Source organism: Camelus ferus, chromosome 14 (genome assembly GCF_009834535.1).
Source record: "Camelus ferus isolate YT-003-E chromosome 14, BCGSAC_Cfer_1.0, whole genome shotgun sequence".
Lineage (NCBI taxonomy): Eukaryota > Metazoa > Chordata > Mammalia > Artiodactyla > Camelidae > Camelus > Camelus ferus.
In genome coordinates this window covers 43,880,987-43,903,886 of record NC_045709.1, presented here as the reverse complement: position 1 = coordinate 43,903,886, position 22,900 = coordinate 43,880,987, and the positions used below count along the sequence as shown (strand labels likewise).

The following is a 22,900-nucleotide window of genomic DNA, read 5'->3' as shown; positions in this document are numbered from 1 at the left end:
CTTTAAGATCTTTAAAAACAAAAAGCCTTCAAGGCGTTCTTGCTCGCTGTTTATCCTCTTAGATAGAAAAACCTGTTAAAAAAAAAAAAGGAGGAAGTTATAGATACCATTAAAAAGGTAGAAAGAAAAATTGAAATGTGAATAAAATTCAGTTTTACGTCCTCTTACATATTGCTTTTTATAACCTCCTGCAGCTTAGGATAGTCATAATGTGCAGTATATTTGCACAGATAAAAAGTGATGGATATATTTCCCATTAAGATTGTTACCTCAAAGGGTGGCTCAACCCTTTTAGTTTTTGGCAGAATAATAAATAAGTCAAATATTAAAATTGACTTTCAGGAGCCTTCTTTTTTTTCCCATCTAATATCTTTCCTTTTGATTCTTGAGCTTTCAGTAAAATCAACCAGGAGGCTGTGAGAAGCAGCATTATATACAACAAGGAATACATGTATTGACTAAGTCACAAAATAGTTGCTTTCTTTTATTGGCTGTTTATTTGCAAAGTAGTAAGTGAAATACCTCCTTCTTTATAAATCTAGAATTAAAAGCAAATATAAAATACAAAAGGGCCTTTAGCTTCATAGTACCCAGTAGGATATGTGATGCTCCATTTTTAAGCTTGAGTTCCAGAGAGACATGCTTCAGATGAAATACTGCTGTCCTTACTGTCTCTAAAAAACCAGTAATAGCACTGCAGTGTCATCTTGCAAAAGATTGACATTTTCTTTTACAGTGACACTAGAATTACTAATACCACTATAGGACTATCTGAAACTGTGCCTCAGAGCTGGTAATTTCCCTTCTTTTATTTTATATCCGTTACAGACTACTGTCTTCATTTCAGGAGTTAGTAATTCAGAAATATTTCTGTTGAAATGTTCATTGGAATAATTCAGTAGCGTTTTTAGGATCAGAGACATTGAAAGTAATGTAAGAGAACTTGCTAGAAGCTTTTGTTTGACTTTAGACTTCTACTAGAAAAAGATTTTTAAAGTCTTTTAATACTTTATATATATGGTGCTTTAAAATGATTTTAATACACACAAGTCATATCTTACCACCAGTAATTTTATATTACTCTAATATTTTCTCATAGAAGGATTTGGCAAAAAGAGGAAAAAATGTAACTTAGAATCAGAAATCACACAGATCTGACATACGCCATATCTTCCTAGAGCTCAGGAAGGCTATCTAAAATATCCTAAATCTAGAATGTTATGATCTGATTTAAAAGGTCCTTGAAAGAGTTAATATGATTCAAATAAGTTATGTTTATAAAGAAACCAAATTATCTAAATATTCTTGCTATAATGGAGGACTGTGTGAAAACATATTTCTCAACAACTTTTGCCCAAGTTATTCCTTCTATTTGGCAACTATTTGTCATGTGTGAGTAGGCTATAGTAAAAAAAAGATCATCAAATGAATGAAATGCCCATTTCTCAGATTTCTTAGTGCAAAGGAGGTATTTTTTTTCAACCTCCATTAAGGTACAAGAAAAAATATCCACTTTTTAGATTAGCAAAGAAAGAATCAACTCTTGTCGTTAGAAGTGTGCTGTACATTGGTATTGCACAGTCCAATAACACATTTCAGCTTTAAGTCATCTTGAAAGAACACGTATTATACTATTCATAAATACCTTATGCAACACGATTGTTTGCAAAATAAGATCCAGCTTATAATAGCACAACCACTTTACATTCAGGCCGTTCAAATCTAAGGTCCAGGAAAACCAGATGCACCAAATGGATGTATGTTTGCTTATTCTGAAGATAGAACCATACCAGGATTCAGGAGAAACCAACCAACTAACCAAACAAACTTTTTACTAATTCATCAAATTATCGGCTGGGCAGGTATCTATATTAGCAGAGCATGTCTGTGAAAGAGGAGGACTATTAATATATTAGCTGTGTGACTCTCTCATCCACATTTCTCTTTATCTTCCTCACCTTTAAAGGGTTTATTTATGAATGCTATTTTGCCTGACACTGACTCATGACTGCCAATCAGTCCCAACACAATATTCTACCTCTCACTGTTTCTCATTATCATACATATTTTTCTAAATTTCCTTTCCTTCAGTACAATTTAAATTCTCTGAGTCTATTTTCCTTAGAATTTGATTATCTTCTAGGAATTAAGAAATTATATAATGCTAAGGGGAGTATTTAACCTTAAAGAGTTTATATATCTTTTTATCATTCATTATTTCTCCGTCTCTTACTAAAAATCTATGTCATTTGCATAAAATAAAGTACAATAATTGTTCAGTTTGATGAGTTTTGTCAAATGCATACACCTGGGTATACATCTATTTCTGGGTATATTAGTCAGAATTTCTAGAGAAACTGAACTAATGGGAGATAGATAATTGATAGATAGATAGATAGATAGAAATAGTGATAGAGATATAGAGAGATAAAGATGGATATAGATATAGGAAGAGATTTATGTGATTTGCACATGTGATTATGAAGGTTTTGAAATCCCACAACCTGCCATCTGCAAATTGGAGACCCGAGAAAGCCAGTGGTGCAGTTCCAGTCCAAACTCGAAAGACTGAGAACCAGAAGAGGCAAAGGTGGCAGTACCAGTATGAATCCTAAGGCACAAGATCACTGATGTCCAAGGACACGAGAAGATGGATGTCCCAGCTCAAGCAGAGGGCAAATCTGCCCTTCCTCTGACTTTTTGTTATCGGCAGGCCCTCAGAGAATTGGGTGATGCCCACCTGTGCTGGTGAAGACACTCTCCTTTACTCAGTTTACCTATTCAAATAGGGATCTCTTCTGGAAACACTCTCAAAGACACACTGGCTCTCTGGTTATCTCTTAACCTAGTCAAGTTGACACATAAAATTAACCATCATATGGGCAACATGTTTGTATTTATCCTGTTTGGGTTTCCTGAGCTTTTAAAATTTGTTGTGAATGTCTTTCATCAATTTTTGAAGGCTCTCATTTTTTATGTCTTTATTTCTTCCACCCCATTTTCCCTCTCCTTTTCTTTTTTGGCAACCCAATTATGTGCTGGGCCATTATCACGTTGTACCACAGATCTCCAATTAGTTAATTTTTTTAGCCTTTTTAAAAACTGTTTTTCAGTATAAATTTTTAATTGGCATCAAGTTCATTTTTTTCACTGTTCAGTACATTAATTTTTTTAATTCATTATTGAATTCTTTATTTATGATATATGTTTAATGTAATATTTCTTTTCATTTTGATCTTTTTTATTGTTTTCTTGTCTCCAATAAATTTTACCATATATTAATACACAGTGTTCACCATTCAGTATGTTTTTAGCATTTTTATTATAATTACTTTAAAGTCACTTTCTGAGAATGTCAGTATCAGGGAAATCTCTGGGTCTGCTTCCACTGACAGTTTCTGTTACGACCCTGTGTCATATTTTCTTCTCCATTTGTGTTGCGATACTAGTGTAGTATTGTTAACCTTTCAAAGTTACATGCCCTTTCTTGAGCCAGATTATTTGACTTGGGAGCTGAATCAGTCTAATTAGTAGCTGAACAGGATCTAGGCCTTTTTGAATGTTTAATTTGATTTGGTTGACTACTAGGTTCAGATATTTTTAAGAATCAAGTCAGAACTTTCCCTTCTTTGGGACTTGAGATTGGAGGAAAGATGACATCCACAAATCTTTTTGTGCTTTACTGCCGAGCCTCTGTTTTCTACACTACCAGTCCCTCTGTGCTTACACCCTACTGGCAGCCTTTTGTTCAATGGGTAATTATTTTTTCCCTTTAGTCTTGATTATGCTTTTTGTGCCTAAAGATCCTCTGAAGGACAATACAGGAGGAGTTTTTCTCAGCATTTTTGTGGTTTCCCCTTCACCTCCATCTATGGTAGATTTTCCTCTTTTCAGCACTCTGCCAGTCCGGAGAAGAGCCATATGAGAGGTGGCCACTTTCTAAAGAGTATTCCTTTTTTTTTTTTTTTTGCATATTAGTTCTCTGATGATTTCAGGGAAGCTGTGCTATTTTAGCAGGCCTTACTTCTTGTGCTGTTAAAAGCAAACTTCTGTGTCTACAACACAATAGAAACAGAAGTCTCTCTCTTTTGCTCCTGCTCACACACATGCACACTTTTGTTGTTGTTGTTGATAACTTAAATAATGGATTTATTAGCAAGACTGTCCATTCATTTATCAGCAAGATGCTTTGTGGCACTCTGGCTAAGAGATGATGTTCATATGTAGTCACTTACTCCTTCTTTCTAGGACTGGTTAAATAACCTAATCCGATCATCTTTAGAAAAGGAAATTTCAAGTTATTTTAGGTAGAGTAATTCAATATGGAGTCATCACTGAAATTTGGGTACTTTCTCTTCTATGATCTTTATTCTGCTCCTTAAGAGGTTTTAACTTATACTTAAATTATTCCATTCCATGTTCGTAAATATGATTATGAGGTTTTCCTTAAGGATAAGCTCTTTAAAATAGCTTTCTCAAGTGATTTGCCATTCTCTTTAGGTGTTCTTTCTAAAGAATTATTAATTTTTTTACCCGTCTAATTTTAAACTATGATAGAGTTTGCTATGATTTTGATGCAGTCTATTTCCTGCTCAGTCTCCATCCAAAAAAAAAAGATACAGGAGAAGAACAAGTGAGCTATCATGATTCTGAAAAATTCTAAGTCTCTCTTTTTTTTTTTTTTGGTCATTTTAGTTTTTATTTAAGGAAACAATAATCAACATGTTTTAAATACCCATGACTTGTCAAATCAGGAACCCACTGACAGACATGTTGGTATGAACATCAGCAAGTATGAGACTGTCTGAAAACAGTACGGCCTAATTTTCCCCCAGCCTTTCAGTTTGGCTCACAATCTTCCCATTTCTAAAACTGCCCAAATGATCCCAAACTTCTTCTATTTGTTTGTGAAAAATGTTCGATTCATTTTAGCCATCACTTTTCATCCTATTATAGTATCATAGTAACTCTTTATTAAGAGAATCATGTGAGACTGGTTGGCTTCAGTTTGGAAACTCATGTCCTTGCTATTTTTATTTCCCTTGACATGGTTTAAACAGCACTTTGTTTTACCCTCTGCAGTATGCTGAGGAGAGTCTTTAAAGTGCTGGAATATTCACATTGTGACCCATGGCAATCGTTCCCGGGTGCCTTCTGGGTTTGGCAAGAACAAAACATAGAGGAATTATACAAGTATCCCCAGTACTGGGGCCTTTCAAAAAAAACTCTATAAATGAAGCATTTGGGAACATTTTGTTTTTTTTCAAAGATAAACTACTGAAACCAAACAAATTTGGTCATTTCTTAGACTTTGTAGAGCACATACAAAAAGAACAGGTTATTATTTTAATAGTTGTAGCCAGACACCCAAGATAAATAGTGAGGTACAATGCTCAGAAAAAGTATTTCTTCTTGTAAAATTAGGCAAATATAAATGATTATACTGTATTCAAGAGCTATGTCCATACAGCTCTGTGAAAAAATGCAAATCAACATGCAAGTTAATGAAATTTTGATTTTTATTACCTCCTTTTAATTATTATGCATGATAATAAAGTTCTGACGTCTGTGAAGATTGAATATATTTTCTGTCAATGTGATTTAAAAAAATCAGGGTCAAGTTAGGGAGTGATGTCACTGAAATGGCAAAGTAGAGGATCCCAGTCTCCATCTTCCTGTGGTTATCAGTCATTAGACATCTCTTCATGGACAAAAACAGATCTGAGAGAGACTTCAGCAAAACAGTGAAACAAACAAACAAACAAAAACACTGAGAATAACCAGGCAAAACAGGAAGGAAGAAAAGCCGCATTGTCCCATCATTATCTCATCCCTCAGGCTGGCTCAGCCCAGGGCCAACAGGGAGCTGACCAGCTAGGAAGCCTTTCCCTCCCTGGGAAAGGGAGAATGAGAGACCAGCCTCCCCAGCCTCGAGCAGCACCAGTCAAAGGACCTGCTTTGGCTTCAGCCCGCTCGCTCGGAGAGCAGCGGAGCTGAGACAAACAGAGGCAGGAGGAACAAGCAAGAAAGGCGTCAGCCGTGCAGAGGGAGCCACTGTGGTCTGCGGTGAGCTGCTCCGCAGGCGACCCCAGCGGCTAGTGCCACTGAAGAAACCGAGGCGGCGGGGGCGGGCAGCACAGCTGCCGGGACTCCCCGCAGATTTCATCAGTTTTCACCCCACAGGTATTTGCATTGGCGGATGCCTGCTGCCTGAGTGCCCGCCCCTGCTTTGTTCTCTCTGCCCCCACCAGAGCCTGGCGCCCTCACCAGAGCCTGGGCTCCACAGCGGCAGCCAGCCCAGGTCTTGGTGGCTGGAGGAGTGCGAGATGCTAGCCTCGGTACCTGCGGTTACTTCTCACTACCGGGCCCACGCTTGGAGTCAGCCCTTCTTGTTGTGCACTTGCAACGCTGCTGATCTGTCCCCTTGGCCTCTGCTGCCATGTCTGTGACCGTAGTGAGATCCTGCAGCCACGGAAGGGCACACCGAGAGCCAGGGCCTCCACAGCGGCTTGTCCACCCAGATTCAGCCCTGCCTCTAGTGCCCAGGCTGCACCTTTGAGCTCAGCTACAGCTCGCCTCCCAGCCAGCTGCCCTCGAGGCAAGGGCTGAGGCCATCTGCATCACGCTGGAGGCTGTGGGCCCCTGCTGTAGGTGTATACCCCCCTGGGTCTCCCCACAGGCACAGGACACTGGAGGTCCATGTCTGGGATCAGGCCAGAGGTGAGCAGCTGCACAGCTCGGGGTGCTCACTGCAGGTGGGCCTGGTGGCGCAGGCCAGCCATGGGAGACACGGCTGAATCTGGGCCCACAAGCGGCTGAGCGCGCCCAGGCTGCTGGTGTGCACACCTGTGGGTGAAGGGTCTCCCCACCAGTGTGCACATGGCAGTGGAGGGAAGGTCTCTATCATATGTGTGTGTGTGTGTGTGTACACATTGTTTTATATATATATGTATATATACATATATATAAAGATAAGTTAGGTCTCTCTCTCTCTCTCTCTCTCTCTCTCTCTCTCTCTCTCTCTATATATATATATATATATATCGATATATATAATTTTTAACTGCTGTGTCCTTGTAGCTCAAACCACAACCTGGCACAGAACAGACACTCAGTAAATAATTCTTAAAAATGAATAGCCTAACATTTTAGATCTATTCTCACTGTTTTACCAAGTATTTAAAACTCCATCCAAACTAAAAAGGGCCAAGATATGAAACATAAACTTAGAATTTATAATTCTTTTATTCCTGTTTGGAGATAAATGTAAGAAAACCATAAATGAAGCCCTTTACTTCACACTGGGTCAACTTTTAAATTTACTAAATTAATATAATTCAATAAATTGGTAGTGTAGAAAATACAATTTCTTCTAAAATGTAAAAAAGCTAAATTTTCAAATAACTTCAATGATCAGTACTTCTCTAAACAATTTAATAACACGAGAATATCTAACCTCCTTTAAGAGTAGATCTCATTGCATTTTCAGAAACTATGGAAATTTGCTTTAATGCCTGAGTACATTCTACACATATGCCTTGTTTGAAAGCTAAATTAACTTAATAATCACATTTAAGAGTGTAGTATTAGAGAAATATATAATCTCATTCTCTTTGATCTATCCACAAAATGATTGCCTTAATGGCCTACATGATCCCTCAGTAAACTTTTATGCATTTAACTACATCCCTGCAAATAAAAGCTCAGATTTCTCCACTTTAATATCCCCAAAGCACCAGGCTAGCAAAGACTATCGGAGTCAGATGATATCATTTTCAGACAGATTGGTACAAGATGAGAACAGTAGGGGAGAGAAAAGGAGAAGGATTTAAGCTGCACGAGTTCACATATATGATGTTCACAGACTACAAATGAGGAAGCTGGACATCCTGAGGGTGAAGTGACTTACCAATGAAACACGGAAATGATAGTCATTGGATTTGAGGCTTAGCTCTTTGTACCACGTGATGAAGGAAGACTTGCACACAAGTTCTTTTTTTTCTCCCTTACTAAATTCTAAAATATATCTGAGTGATGCCATCTCTGGGATAAATAGTAGGACAAAATCATTATTCATGTGTGTGTTTAAATGTGTGTACCTGTGTGTGTTGTAAATGTTTAAAGGCGTTGAATCCAAAAGAAATCATTTCTGTGCATACTTAGCGGTAGTAGTAGTGCCTGCAGGATCTTGTAGGTTTGTTGTCCTGGGCTCCTTACTCCCTCCTGCCAGGTAACTCTGCTGGGCCGTGTACAATCACTCTGTCACATCGATGATGGTATTGACCACCAGACTGTGCCCAACACCTATGCTTGACACAGTGATAGTGGCACAGACAGAGAAGCTTGAGCAGAAGAGAGATACACACTCACGATTTGCTTCCTTTCCCTCCCACATCTCTTCCCTCTGTTCTTCACTTTCATTTAATATGAGACCATCTTGAGCTTCTTCCCCATGTCAAGTGGCTGCACTCCACTAGCACCTAGGGAGGAAAGATGAATGGGATTTATTCTCACACTTTAGGGACTTACATAGATGGGGACAGGGTGTTACTGGTTGAGGAGAGAAAGAAATATCGTATTGAATGCATGACATTACAATGGGAGGTATAGATATTTATTCAGAGTACAAGAGGATCATTGAAAATGGAGCCATTACTTTCACTTTGTGAAATAAAGTTTCTCAAAGATGATGACAATTGACACATTTATTATAATTTCTTTAATAGTATTATTAAGACATGCTTATATAAAAGATTTTATTTTATTTATTCTTTAAATATTTATTCACTTTAGATATACTTCCCTTACCAGATACTGCTATTTGACCTACAACAGTAAAACAGCAAATTGAAAATCAGATCACTTACATTTTCACTCGGTTCATTGTTCTGGTCTCATCTGTCCTCTTATCTTGTAAGACTGTCTATGAATATTTTCATGGTTGTTAATTCTATTATCCTTGAAGGTAACTTTAGAGTATGAAGGGGAAATTAATTGCTTGTAATGTTTATAAGGATGGCAGTAAAGTATTCATCTTGTGTCACTAACTTTTTTTTTTTGATCTGGTAGCTACTTAAAAAAATGTTTTCTAATATACTAGAGTGTCGAGTGTCATGATTAAGTGACAGTTTATCCTTTCTAATCTGCAAAGACTAAACAGAGATTAACTGATATTTACTGGCAAAATAACTAAATGAAAATGACAAGACACATACAGATAGATAATTTTTCTAAAGGAATTAAATATTTTATCAGCTTAACTGGTTAAAATTTTTTCAGTATAAGTTTCAGCAGAAGTCGACTGACCCTGTTGAAAAGCTCAACTGTTCATTTTAGAAACATGTAAAATCTATTCCTCCCTCTCTGCAGGGCATCAGGTGCTACCTGGTGAATTTTCAGGAGTCAGGCATCAGCTTCAGACCTGGCCATGTAAATCCCTTGAAGACACAGATGGTAGCAGTCAAGCACAGTCATTCAAATTTGGTGCGAGAACGTTATTTGTACTTTGTGATATTTCTGTTTAACGGCTCTTGAGGTAATCGTTCCCATTTTACATTAAATTTTTAGGGAAAAATGTAACCATTGTGTTTTCTGAGTTTTATATTTAATTTCTGACAGTTCTATATATTTTCATTACTAAACATTTGACAAGTAAATTTTCAGTTTGCTAAGGCCTTTTACTCTGGATATTTTTAAATTTAATTTTCCCTTGCTGATCAATTGTCTTTCTCTGTCTGTATGACCTTAAAAGTGTAAATCTGAACTTAATAAAATGAGTTGCCTTTTGAATAGAATTCATTTTTTCAGTGAGCAAAAGATACATTTACTTGTTCTTTCCTTAACCCTTACTGCATTCAATCTAATTCAAAGTCTGCTTCCTATATATTGCTAAAGTTTATTCCAAATCCATCCACCATCCCACATTAGCAGCTACCGATATAATTCAAAAAACGTTGACAGGAACCGTCATTTGTTCTTCCTGTTTCCATTTCTGAGTTCCTAAGATACCATTCTCCAAACAGCCAAGATGATCTCTCGAAAAGAGAAAAGTGATCATTACCATAACCCTTCTCTGCACAAACCTTGGTTTTCCTTTGCAATAACGATAAAAGGCAAATATTTTTTTCATGGCCCACAAGACCATCTGGTCTTTGTCTTTTCTCTGCTACCTTATACCACTTTCTTTCCCCATTTCTACACCATATACACAATAACATCTTCCTCTTTGAATGTTTCAAATTTGTTTCTTTAAAGAGACTTCCCCTGACATCCCTGACTCTAGTCAACTGCCTCATGACTCTGCTTATCTCATTGTCCTCATAAAGTCTGTCAGAACTTACTTTATCTGATTAATTGATCTGCTAGTTTTTAAATTGCATCTCCTCAGTAGATTACGGAACTTTCTGTATTGTTAAGTTCTAAAATCCCAGTGAGTAAGACAATTCATGGTATGTTTTAGGCATTCGGATCATTTTATGTCAGTTTACGGGATGAAGACTATATTAAATACTACAATGCTACTTGGAATGTACCTTGTTTTGTATGGCATCTGTGGAGTTTGAAGTTTATGTCATTAACACTCTAAACTTCACCCTCATACCCTGCCCCTCAGATGACCCATGCCCTGGCATAATCATCTCCCCTTGAGTGTGGGCAGGACCTGAGTTTATGATGAGATATGACATCCATGGTGAGGTTATGCCCTATGACAATGGTGAAGGGATTTTTCAGATATAATTAAGAAACATGATCCATTGAATTTTAGTTAATAAGAAGAACAGGGTATCCTGGTGGACCTGAGCCTGTCAGATGAATCCCTAACGGTGACCAGAAGCAGTAGCAGAAGCTCTCCTTCTGGCCTTGCAAAAGCAAACTGCCTTGTTGGACAGAGGGCTATGTTGCAGGAAGAGCAGGTGGCCTCTAAGACCTGAGGCCTTAAGTCCTACACCTTGCAAAGAACTGAATTCTGCCAATAACCAGGGATCTTGGAAGAAGATGTTGACTCTCAGATGAGGTCGCATCCCCAGATGATACTTCTATTACAGGCAGTGCTGTGTAACACTGACCACTCAGGTAAGCCAGGCTAGACTTCTGACCCACAGAAACTGAGAAGAGAACGTATGTTGTATGAATCTGCTAAATCTGTGTAATGTGTTACACAGTAACAGAAAACAAATACAAGGCGATGAATTAAGATCACAAATTGCTATTTATTTAAAGCTAAAGAACATGGGGATTTGTGTGTTCTGATTAAGGTAAAAGTAAGAGGGAAAAAGATGTATGTCTGCATGCACAGTTCAAGGCACTCACAACTCCTTTCTCCCTTACCTTCTTAATACAGAGACTATATGAAACAGAAGCTAGGAAGATGATTTTTTTAAAATATTCTGTATCTTCCTTTTATGCAAGGCTGTGAAATTAAAAACACTAATCTCTGGACATGGCCTTTCTTTTGAAATAAAACAGCATCTACTTCAGTAAAAATCCTTAACCTGGCTAACTTTGTGATTTCCTTTCATCTTGCTTAGACTGTGTTAGAAAACAGCCCACATAAAGTGGCCATAAAGAAGAAATGTCCTGGCTAAGATGGCAGAACCAAAAGTTAGGAAGACCTTGGATCCTTGCTGATGGGTCTTCCCAGCTGCACTACTTTGAGCTATTCCCCTACTACTTCCTTAGTGGAGCCGTGACGAAGTACCACTGACCGAGGAGCATAAGCAACTGTGATTTATCACATCACAGTTTTGAATGCTGGAAGTCCAGGATCAAGGTGATCGCAGGGTTGGTTCCTTCTGAAGGCTGTAAGGAACAAACTTCCCTTTCTCTCCGACAGTTTCTTGAGTGGCTCCTTGGCTTATGGAACCATCACATCAACCTCTGCCTTCATCTTCACATGAAATCCTCCCTCTGTGCATGGATGGGTCAAAATTTCCCTTTTTTGTAGAGGCATCTTTTATATTAGAATAAGGAGTCACCCTACTCCAGTGTAATCACATCTTAACTAATCACATGTGCAATGATCCTGTTTCCAAAATAGGCCATATTTTGAGGGTCTGGAGAGTTAAGAATTCAACATGTAAATTTGGGGAGGACACAATTCAACCCATAACACTACCCCTCGATTTCTTGCTGTTCAAAAAAAGATATACTACAGTCTTTTTCAGCCAGTGATAGACTCTTTTCTCAACTGAAAGATCAACATTAAGAAATGTACTATCCAGTGATAGAAAACACGTGAGCTAACAAGTCATCATGATGAGTATAATAATAGGGTATTATGCAGGGTGCTTCATTGGGGATTGTTAGTGGAGTTCCTAACTAACTCAGATACTAAGGGTGAGATAGGTAGAGTGGTATTCAAAGAAGGAGACATCTTCTCAGACCTAGAGAAGCAAGATCAAAATAAGAGAGTAAGGAGGGGGGTGAGGAGAAAATGAAATTGCACATATCTCATGCACAAATTGAGAGATGAGAAGGAGCATGATAAAATTAGTCAGCTGCCAGAGGTCTGGGAATACAATGACTTTCCCCTCCTAACCCTTTGCTTTTCCTGCCCAATAAAGTGTCAGTCTGGTTTTTATTATAAAATTCATCATACAATGATAAAGAAAAGCTAGCAAGTACCCACAATCCAGATTTATCAGATATTATATCTTGGAATAGTTTCTCTAGATTCCTCCTTTTAAAATAAAAATAAAATATCACTTATATAGTTTAAGACTAATTTCTTAATTACTACTTATATAGTTTAAGCCTGAATTCCACAAATGTTTACCACCATTCTGAAATTGTTGTGCATCATTTATACAAGCAGCTTAATTATATTTTTGTGTTTGACTATTTACATAAATAATGTAGTCTGTGCGTTTGTAACTTGTTTTGTTTATTCAATAGTATTCTCTAACAAGACATTTATGTTGATATATGTAGAATATTTTAAAATACAATATTGTGTTACCAGTTAACCAGATTACTCACTCCCTAACCGATATTCTATTTATGTTGCAACAAAAATTGTGATTGATCTCATAAGTATGTCCAGGGCCTCGGGTCCAGTAACCAAAGAAAGTATAGGCATGATTTTTTATCGTGTGCAGGACAGAAGCTTAAACAGATAATAGTGAACAGCTCTCACTAATTCATCACAGAATTCATAGGAATAAAGCTGACAATCAACTTCTTAAGATCTTACTTAATATCTACGAAAATGTGAATTCTGGGAACAAGTGTTCTGACTCAACGTACAATGCTGTACATTTTTTCTAATATCCAAATATGTGTCACTGACCTTTAGCAGAAAAGAGATTCAAGGACCTTGCGAAAAGACACTTCAGTAGCGTCATAGTTGTTTCCTATGGAATTTCTTTTCTACCATTTTTTAAAAAGATATGTCATTTTACTCTTAGGTGAGGAAGGAGAAATGACCAAATTCTGAGAGTAACTGAGTACTGGTTTGGGACTCACCAGAATGTGGGTACTTGAAAGGACTCAGGTTGTCAAAGATGTTTGCTCTGTGGGAAGCCCAGTGAGACTCCACAGCCATCAGGGTATTTTCTCAGTCTCTAAGTGTGTTGTTGGAAAACCCCAAAACCTTTTAGGATCCTCAGACTAGTTCCCTGAAGCTGAAGTATGAAAGTTAAAGTGGTAGTAGGGTAAAATTGAAAAGTCTTTGCATCTCTCTCGTTAATGAAATAATGAATCAAAATTAATGGGTCTCCACAAGGCATGTAGGCTGTAGGTGTGTTTACTGCCATTGCACTTTCATACGTCTCTTCTGGTGAGTCTAGGACAAGGCTGACGATCATAAACCCAGTCATACGTGACTGCTGTTGTTTCAGACATGATTATCTTTATACAAAATTAAATACGGTCTTCGCTTGCAGTTTCGTTTCACGTGGCAATGAAAACAGACCAACTGACTGTCTTCCTTAGAGGTATTAACCCTCTGATGCTGATCTGATGCTGACTACAGAGGTAGGAATAGTGAGAAATCCCCAAGCATTCTGAGCATGTCTTAAGAAAGTACCTTATCTTTACGCTTTTCTGCTTCAGGATTTTCTCCAAAGCCCCTGGATCTCATTCAGCAATGAGCTAGCAGAACCCGGAACTGTAATGGAAGTAACGTCACTGGAGCCATCTCTAAGGAAACAGGGGAGAGGGGAGTAGATTCAGTAGTTAAATACCCCAGTCCCCCTTCTTTGGGGGAGGGGACAAATTCTGAGGTGCATTTTCATAATTGCTCCAAAGCTTCCCAGTAGGAGTGATCCCTAATTGCCCATCATGGTAACCTCAGCTGTTTAAACTTGAATTAAAGTATGATATATTTAAAATATAACAGTTTTTGGTTTGGTTTGGTTTATAAAATAGAAGCCTTTGTTTGTTTTGTTTTCTGTAATGGTTTGAAGGGATGAGGGCCAGGCTTTGGGAAGATGGGAGCTCTGTTTCACAAGATTGTTCTAAAACCCTGGTGCCTTGTCATTGCTCTGCCAAAGCTGAGGTAATTCTTTGCGTGCTTGGTCAGGCTTGTTTTAGCTCCATGTACTCCTCCCCTATAGAGGGAAAGGGGAAGAGAGAACGTCTAGAGAAACAGTTTTCCATCAACCTAATGATAAGGTGTGAATTTAGTCTCCTGGTTGTACTTAATTGCAAGGAAGGCTGAGAATTATCATTTGTATTTGGTATTTCAAGATCATAGATCATTTTGTTCCAATTCCTATTGAAATAAGGAAGAATGTATTTTTGTGGACAAATAGTGCTCTGCCAAACCGTGCATGAATTAACACTGCTGTATCAGTAATAATAGGAATTGATACTGTTAGTTTCTCTGGAACAACACAAAGATCTTGGAATGTTTAATCACTGTCAACCCCCTATCACCTGAAGAAACATACAATGTCTGCTTTAATGTTTTAGGTTTACTCTGGCATTTTTGACTGAGTAATACATTATTATATTATTCAAACCAGTCACTCTTTGTTTAATTTTTCCAACATTAATACCAATACATTTGCTCTACGTTCATTTTTGCGTTCCAGACATCCCATCTGAAATTATTTTCCTTCTGCCTAAAGCATACCTTTTAGTTCAAAGTTCCTTTAGAACATTTTAGTGATCAGTTTTCTGTTTCTGTTTGATTTTGCTTGAAAATGAATTCATTGTTCCATCATTCTGGACTGAATTCTAACTGTGTATTTTTATTAGCTATTTAATGACTTAACGGTAGCTATATCGTGGCAGTGTTGTTTCCTGTCTTTCATTGCTGCTTTTGAGAAGCTAGCTATGTATATAACTGCCACTGATTTGAAGATAATCTCTATTTCCTTTTTCTTTGGTTTCCTAATTCAAACTACAATGTATCTAGGTCTGTGTGTGCATGAGTGAGTGTGTGTGTGTGTGTGTGTGTTTTGTTTAATTTAATCATAATTCATTAGACTTTCTTTTTATTACTTATCATTAGCTCATATTTTACATCTTATTTTCTCTTTGTAGTATATTCTGCATAATATCTTCTTCAGTTAACTTTAGTTCATGAATTATATCTTCTGGTATGTAAAAATCTTGTTTCTTTTAATTGGTTATTACATATTTTATTTCTGGATTTTTATTATTTTTTCAAGTTTGTGTTTCTTCTGCAGTCGTTGACTCCTAGTTTATGTATTTTAACTTTCTGTTCTCCTTCAATGCATAAAACATTGTAGTTTTAGGTGTTCTGACTGGTAACTCCATCTCTAGAAGAACTGATGTCTATCTTGTATTGTCTCATTTTTTCTTTCTAATGGTTCTTACTCCTACCAACTTGTTTTCTTGGGGGGGTTTGAGAACTTATTTCCATGGAACTTTCCCTTAGGCATTTTGCTGAAGCCTAGGTGGAATATGAGATTCAGTAGGTGGGAAATGTGTTTGTTCTTACCAGTTATTTTGAGGTGGGAATACTACCAGCGTCAAACCATCTAAAATTAAATACTCCAGTTACTTGGGAATCTCACACTCACTGTGAAACCCTGAAAAATCTGTGAAGGCTGATTTTGTGCTCATCAATTCTTAGCAGAAATGTTTTTTTGTTTGATGCTTTTAATTGATGTTCCCCTTCCACCTCAGCACTAAATAAAATGCAAGAATTCCTGCAGTTTCCTTGTTCAGAGGTTGTTGTAGTTCTCATTGCTTTTAATCATCCATTTTTACATGGAAAGAATAGAGAGATAAAAGCCAGGCTTATGCTGTGATGTTTTATTAGATCCCCTACTTGGGAAAATTCTATGTTTACCTTTTTCCCTTATACTCTTCACCAATTACAACAGGAATTTACGGTCTCTAGAGCTCAGGGATACTCGCAGTGCAAACACTGGCTTTTGGATTAAATTAGCACAACATTTTCTCAATTTTCACTTGATTTTGTGATTAACTGATTATTTTCATGCTAGAGCATCAGCATGTTTAACATCATGCTCCTGCGTTCTCAGATATGTGTTACTTTAATTCAAAGGTTACTCCTTGTATTTGAGCCATGACATTGTCCAAATAGAAGTCAAGAAGTGTGTTAACAATTTTTGAAATAGCCCTTAAAAGAACATATATAGTTCCTATGTCTACATGACTATTCAGTGCCTAGCATTGAACATTTCCTTTTAAATGAATTACAAAAGTCTTCATATTTCTCAAACTGTGAATGAAGACCAAGAGTCAGAAGTTGAATGAAGGAACAAAAAGTCATCTTGAAAGTTATTTTCTAGAGAATTATTGATGAATAATAGAATGTTGAATGTGAGAATCAGAGCCATTGTAAATGACGTACATTTTTGGTTTAACTAGGTTGATGGTGGTGCTATTTGAGATAAAAAGACGGAGAGAAAGCTGATAATGTTTGGCCACATGTTAAGACTAAGATCTCTTCAAAGTATGACTCCTCTAGTGAGAGTGCCGGGGTGACTATGTCATAGTCTCAGCTAGAAATACAGTTTTGTGACTGCTAAGTACAGGGATAATATGAGATTGCATGAAGACATTTTGGAGTTGAGAAAAAGAGAGAAAGAGAGAGAGGGAGATTTCAAGACTAAGCTTTAAGGAAAAGGAACTTTCAACAGACAATTAGAGGAAATCAGCAAAAGAAAAACAAGTTGTGTCAATGGAGATCTAGAAGGAAAGACCAGTCCTGACAACCTGGCAGCAAACACCAGAGACATTTTCAGGTCGGTGTTTGTAATTGATCTGAAATACCAATCAGGACAAGGAGGAAAAATACTATATGTGATTTATTAAGAGTTAGTTCATCTTTAATATTAGGGATAAATCACTCAAGGACAAGATTCCATCTTGTTATTTCACCATAACCAAGGACACTGTCCTCTTAGATATATGTGTTCAAACCTTACTCATGGTAACAGGAAGCTACTAGTTGAATAATGCAGCAGAGAAAAAGATAGAAAGTATTATCTAATCTAGTATCTTTATAGACTCCATTATTACTAAGCTTTAAACTTTAAACAGATTAAGAAGGTTGATTTCATGTAAAGTTTTATTCCCTCAGCCTATATCACTATAAATAGTTGTGAAAACAGAATATTAATTAAAAAAAAGTAAAGTCATATTATTTTGTGAGATGAAAATTTGAGATGAATAAAAATCTTGTATTTTGGTAGAACAATTTTATTACATTAAAATGTTCTGTTTAGATATTTGATTTAAAGTCATCCAGTTATAAAGTACTAGGTATTCAACTTGACATTAAATTTAATATCATTTTTTTTCTAGACCATGAGTACCCAAGGCTGTTAAATGTCAGTTATATTCCTTAGAATCTTTGCTTCACTTTTAATTTTGTCATTTTTCAGATTTTATACAGAGCAGAAATCTTGTATAACCTTAGAAACTTTTAACAATTACCTAATTAAGGCTTTTCAAACATGCATTATAATTTTACAGCCAAGCTTTCATTTCAGGAATGTTTAAAAGCTCATCTTTCTTACAAGCTGTAACCAAAGAGTAAGACCATTGCTTACGCACAAAATATGCAATTTCCAATATGAGAGAAACTCTTTCCATTTCTCTCTTTGTTGAAGCAATACTCTTCCTGATCAATGGAAGTAGGGAAAAATAGTGTTTCGGTCTTTTAAATACTAATTTTTTCCCCTTGATGTGTTTTTTTGGTAGAATGAGTATGAACTTTTATTTTAATCAAGTCAATTAATAGCAGATTGTAATAAAACAGCACATTTTTCAGTGAAAAACATATTAGAAAATAGTCTAGACAAAAAAAGCTGCAAATAGGGGTCAAAATAAGTTCTTTAAGTACTATGTAAAAAAAATGAATAAATAACTCTTGTCCTGGATTTTTCCAAAGTTTTGTTTTATAACAACTCTAGAAAATCATGAAGATTTTGAGACAATCCATTCTATTTATCTTGTACTTACACTTTAAGAATGTAATTTCAAATTAAACAAACATTAAGGATAGTGTTCCAAAATTTTCCTTGAATTTAAGGAACATTTAAGTTGTGTTTGGTGACCACACAACTTGTCTGATTCCACCATTTTTCACCTAAGAATGGCCATTTGACTGACCTGTCAGATTACTGGAAGTGAACCTGTTACTAATCTATTGGACTGAGATATAAACATAAAATATAAAATCATACACACATATGAGATTGATTGCCTCTTACTCAAGAGCTTATATTACAAATCTTATTTTTGCAGTTCGAGTCCTTTTGAGATAACCGAATGTGAAGCAGATTATTGTTATAAGGAGATACTGTTTTTAAGGCATCTCACAATATAAATGAGATTTTTAACCCTTTTATTGTATTATAGTTATCACAAAAGACTTATAAGTTTCAGCATTATTTTTTTCATCACCAACTTATGTTGCAGAACACTAAACCCAAAGAAGTATTATTTAGAATTGCCCACAGTTTTACACCAAGTAAGACGTAGAATTTTCATTGAAATTCAGATATTCTGTTACCAATTTCTATTTGAATAATGAGACTGATATAACTGCTGTTCATTATACAAGGACAGAAACGTCTTACAGGAAATAGTAGAGAAACACAGGCAACGTATCTTCTAAAATGTTTGCAGATAAGGTTTGCAGAAAAGGCTTTGGGATGAGAAGAATAATTAAAGTATTCTGTTTATTGATACAAGGACAGAGGATGCAGATTCTTCAAAATGAATGTTAGCTTCAGAATCTTGTCATTTCAATTTTATTAAACAGAAGCAATGTTCCGTCGTTACAATGGTGGAGGTGCCCAGGCAAAACAGAGGGGCTGGATGCAGGGTTGATGACCCAAAAAGAGTGCTGAATTTTTATTTCACATGCTCAAAAATGCAGAGAGTAATGCTGAACATAAGGGCTTAGATGTGAAGTCTCTGGTCATTGAGCACCTCCAAGTGAACAAAGCTCCCAAGATGCAGTGCAGGACTTACAGAACTCATGGTTGGAAAAACCCTTACAGGTGCTCTCCCTGCCACATTGAGATGATCCTTAATGAAAAAAGAGCAGATTGTTCCTACACCAGAAGAGGAGGTTGCACAGAAGAAAAAGATACCCCAGAAGAAACTTAAGAAAAAAACATGACCTAGGGCTGGGGCAGACTGTTCACATATATAGCTCAGTGGTAGATCATGTGCTCAGCATGCATGAGGTCCTGGGTTCAATCCCCAGTACCTCCATTAAAATAAATAAGTAAGTAAATAAACCTAATTACCTCCCCCCAAAACAAAAAAATAAATAAAATAAAACATTAAAAAAACAAACAAAGAAAAACCCCCAAAAATTATGGCCCGGGAATAAATTAGGCAAAAAATAAATGCAAATAATAGTAAAAGCAGTCTTGGCTGTCTTAATTAGTAAATATATTTCAAATGTAATCACAAAATGGATCAAATGAGTTTTCTTCTGATTAGAATTAGAAACAGATTGTTGTGTTGGCTCTGTGTCATTAATTTTGGTTCACGCTGTTTTGTGTCTCTTGGTGCTTTTTCGCATAAAATAGAATTAGAACATGGGAACATTTCTGAAACATTTTTCCACCCACTTTGTTGAGATTTAGCACAGTGTTCAGTGGCATTTAGTATATTCAGTTACGCATCCATCAGCACAGTGAATTTTAGAGGATTTTCATTATCCCAAAGAAGAACCTTGGTGGTGGTTAGCTGTTACTCCCTTTCATCCGTAGTCCAGCCATAGGCAACTGCCTTCTGAGTATAGATTTGCTATTCTGAGCATTTCATAAAAATGAAATCACAGTACGTGGCCCTTTGTGACTGGGTTTGACTTAGTATAATTTTTTTCAGGGTTTGTGTTGTAGCATATACCTGTAATTCATTGTGTAAATATTGCATGGAACATCTTGGGGCTCCGTTTTTTGTTTGTTTCTTTCTTTGTTTTTTATTTAGCTCTTAGAAGTTGTGCTGCTGTGAACTTTTGTGTGGAAGAGTGTGGCATGTATTTTCACTTGGGTGTATACCAAGAGTGCACTGCTGGATCATACAGTAATTTTAATAAGCATTTAACGAATTTCAAAAAAAATTGTTCAGTAGACGATTTTCAAAAAAATACGTGGTTTGTGCTTGGGATAATCAATTCTTATATTCTGCAACAATAGCTGTATTGTATTTATTTAGAATAAATTGTATTCCTCAAACTTGTCTCTTCATCTTCTGGCTGTAACTGAAACCTGGTTCTTTCCTTAAGACCCTCCTCCTGCAGACTGCTCACATAGAGAGTGCTTTTCTCCACCACACCTTGTATCTGTGAGCCTAAATATGAGCGGGCAGTTCCCAGTCTTCCTCATCACTGCTTTTAAATGAATTTCCATTCCTCCATTCTAGAAATCTCCATTTTTTTAACTGCACATCTTCAGACTCCACTAAATCTTCTTGGAATTCTCTGCTGACAACCACATTGCACCTGATCTTAAAGATTTTATTTCCTACTCATTGACCCATTTCCTACACAACTCCTTTTATAATTACTGGTGATTTTAGCATCTGCTAGTTGACCTTTGCAATAGCCAGGTCTCTCAGTTTCCTGACCTCTCATTAATGATGTAGTTGTTGCTTTACAACCTCTTCTAGAGCTTCTGAATATAACCTGAAACTGAGCCCCCTGGTACTGGGAGGGTGGGAGAGACCGAAGAAAAGGGCAGGCCACTCCAGATTGCTACATGGTAGGTTTAACAAGCAAAGGACCCTAAGAGGCTTGCCCTGGGTGGCTGCGAGACAAATAGATTCTGCAGCTGCCTCCCAGAATCTTAAAAGTCATGCACTTTATCCAGAAAGCCCCAATGCCACATTTCTACTTCCACACTGTCTCTTCGGAGCAGCTTCTGGGAGCAAGAAAGGCAAGTGGAATGCCCATGCCAAGGAAGGGCATGGTGGGGGTGGAGAGCTTCCAACTGCCTGGGTCTGACTTGTGGTCATATCTTTTTAATAGCCTCCTCCAACAGCATCCCACCACCCTACTGCAACCTTGCCCTCCAGAAACCGTGTCCTTACAAATAATGATAGCACTTCAACAGTTTCAGTTTTATTTACCTTATTCTCCACCCATAACCTCTGCTATTTACCATTCCTTCCCCCAATGATCCTGACAATTTTCATACCCCACCAGGACTAAGTGTGCTACAGACCCTACCACTTCTACCTCACCACTGTCAACATTTAACATAATACTGGTCTTGCTTATTTGATTATTTTAATGTCTTTATCTCCCTATTGCGATGTAAACTCTAAGAGGAAAACATTTTTGTCTTTCTTTTATCACTCTTTTTTTTTTTTTTTTGGAGGTGGGTGGATTGCTCTGTACTTAACATATTATAGGCTCTCATTATAATTATTTGTTATTTGAAAAAAGAATAGTTCAATAAATTCATGTAAAATAAGTGTCCTTAAATGATATGTTATCCCTCTTCTTTTCTGAATTGTGAAATAGCAATGCTATCAGGTTTTCACTGCATAGTTGTATGTATTTCTTTCTGAAAGCCAACAATTGCATATTATAACAAAAGCATATTTTAATAAGTACAGTGCATTCATTTCAATTTAAAATGTAAAGCAATGCATTAGGACATTTTATTTATCTGTAAAATAATGTCCGCTGTCCAAGTAATTTTATTATGATTTTGCTTTTTAAACTGCATTTTCATAAACATAAAAATTGATCAGTATTCAGTAACATACAAAACACCTATAACATTTTGCCAAGCTTTGGAGAGATTAGTATTATTGTCTTGTTCTTATCTTGCAGCTAGTTCTACAACTAAATCAATCTTGAGTTTGTTTTTAGCTTCCTGCCTACTTAGGTTTAGAACCAATCTATTATGAGCTGTCTGAGGTTCTTTTCTGGATCCCAAAGTAATCTCATCCCTAATGCTTTCCTACAGTAGCCATTTAATCTTCTTCATAGAGTGAGCAGAATACCTTACACTTTACTTTTCTAATAAAATGTTTCTGGGCTAAGAATTTCAAGTAGGAGAAGAACTGGGCTGTCTCATTCAGGCACACATGAAGTACACTTAAAGCACCCAGCTCATATAAAAATTAAATAATTTTTGAATTGCTGGTTTTATATAGTGTGTATAAATATATATATATATATATTTTAATCTGCTTTTAACAAAAATAAAAACAAGAGAGACAATTTCTGCTTCCTCTGTGGAGAAGTTGAAGAAAGTAAGTGGATTTTTTTAATTGAGTTCTTTCATTTTACTGTTGATATGTGAATGTGAATAAGTCCCTTAGACTTTTATTTTACATGTTTTATGTTTTACATTTATATTCCTGCACCAAAAAAATGGGGACTACAATACAATTTAGCTCACATACTATTGGGAAAATAAAATGAGTAATATATGAGTAATGTAAACTATTGAGAAAATACATGTTATACACTTCAAGA

At 36.5% G+C, this 22,900-nt stretch overlaps 2 long non-coding RNA genes across 2 annotated transcripts; both read left to right on the top strand.

Moving 5' to 3' along the window:
- The first annotated feature begins 1,551 nt into the window (after positions 1-1,551).
- Positions 1,552-19,877, top strand: LOC116668691. Its single transcript, XR_004325922.1, has 3 exons — positions 1,552-1,562; positions 19,179-19,190; positions 19,455-19,877. It is a non-coding gene; the product is annotated as an uncharacterized LOC116668691 (long non-coding RNA).
- Positions 5,622-11,869, top strand: LOC116668690. The gene is made up of 3 exons (XR_004325921.1): positions 5,622-6,183; positions 9,370-9,483; positions 11,529-11,869. It is a non-coding gene; the product is annotated as an uncharacterized LOC116668690 (long non-coding RNA).
- Positions 19,878-22,900: the final 3,023 nt, after the last annotated feature.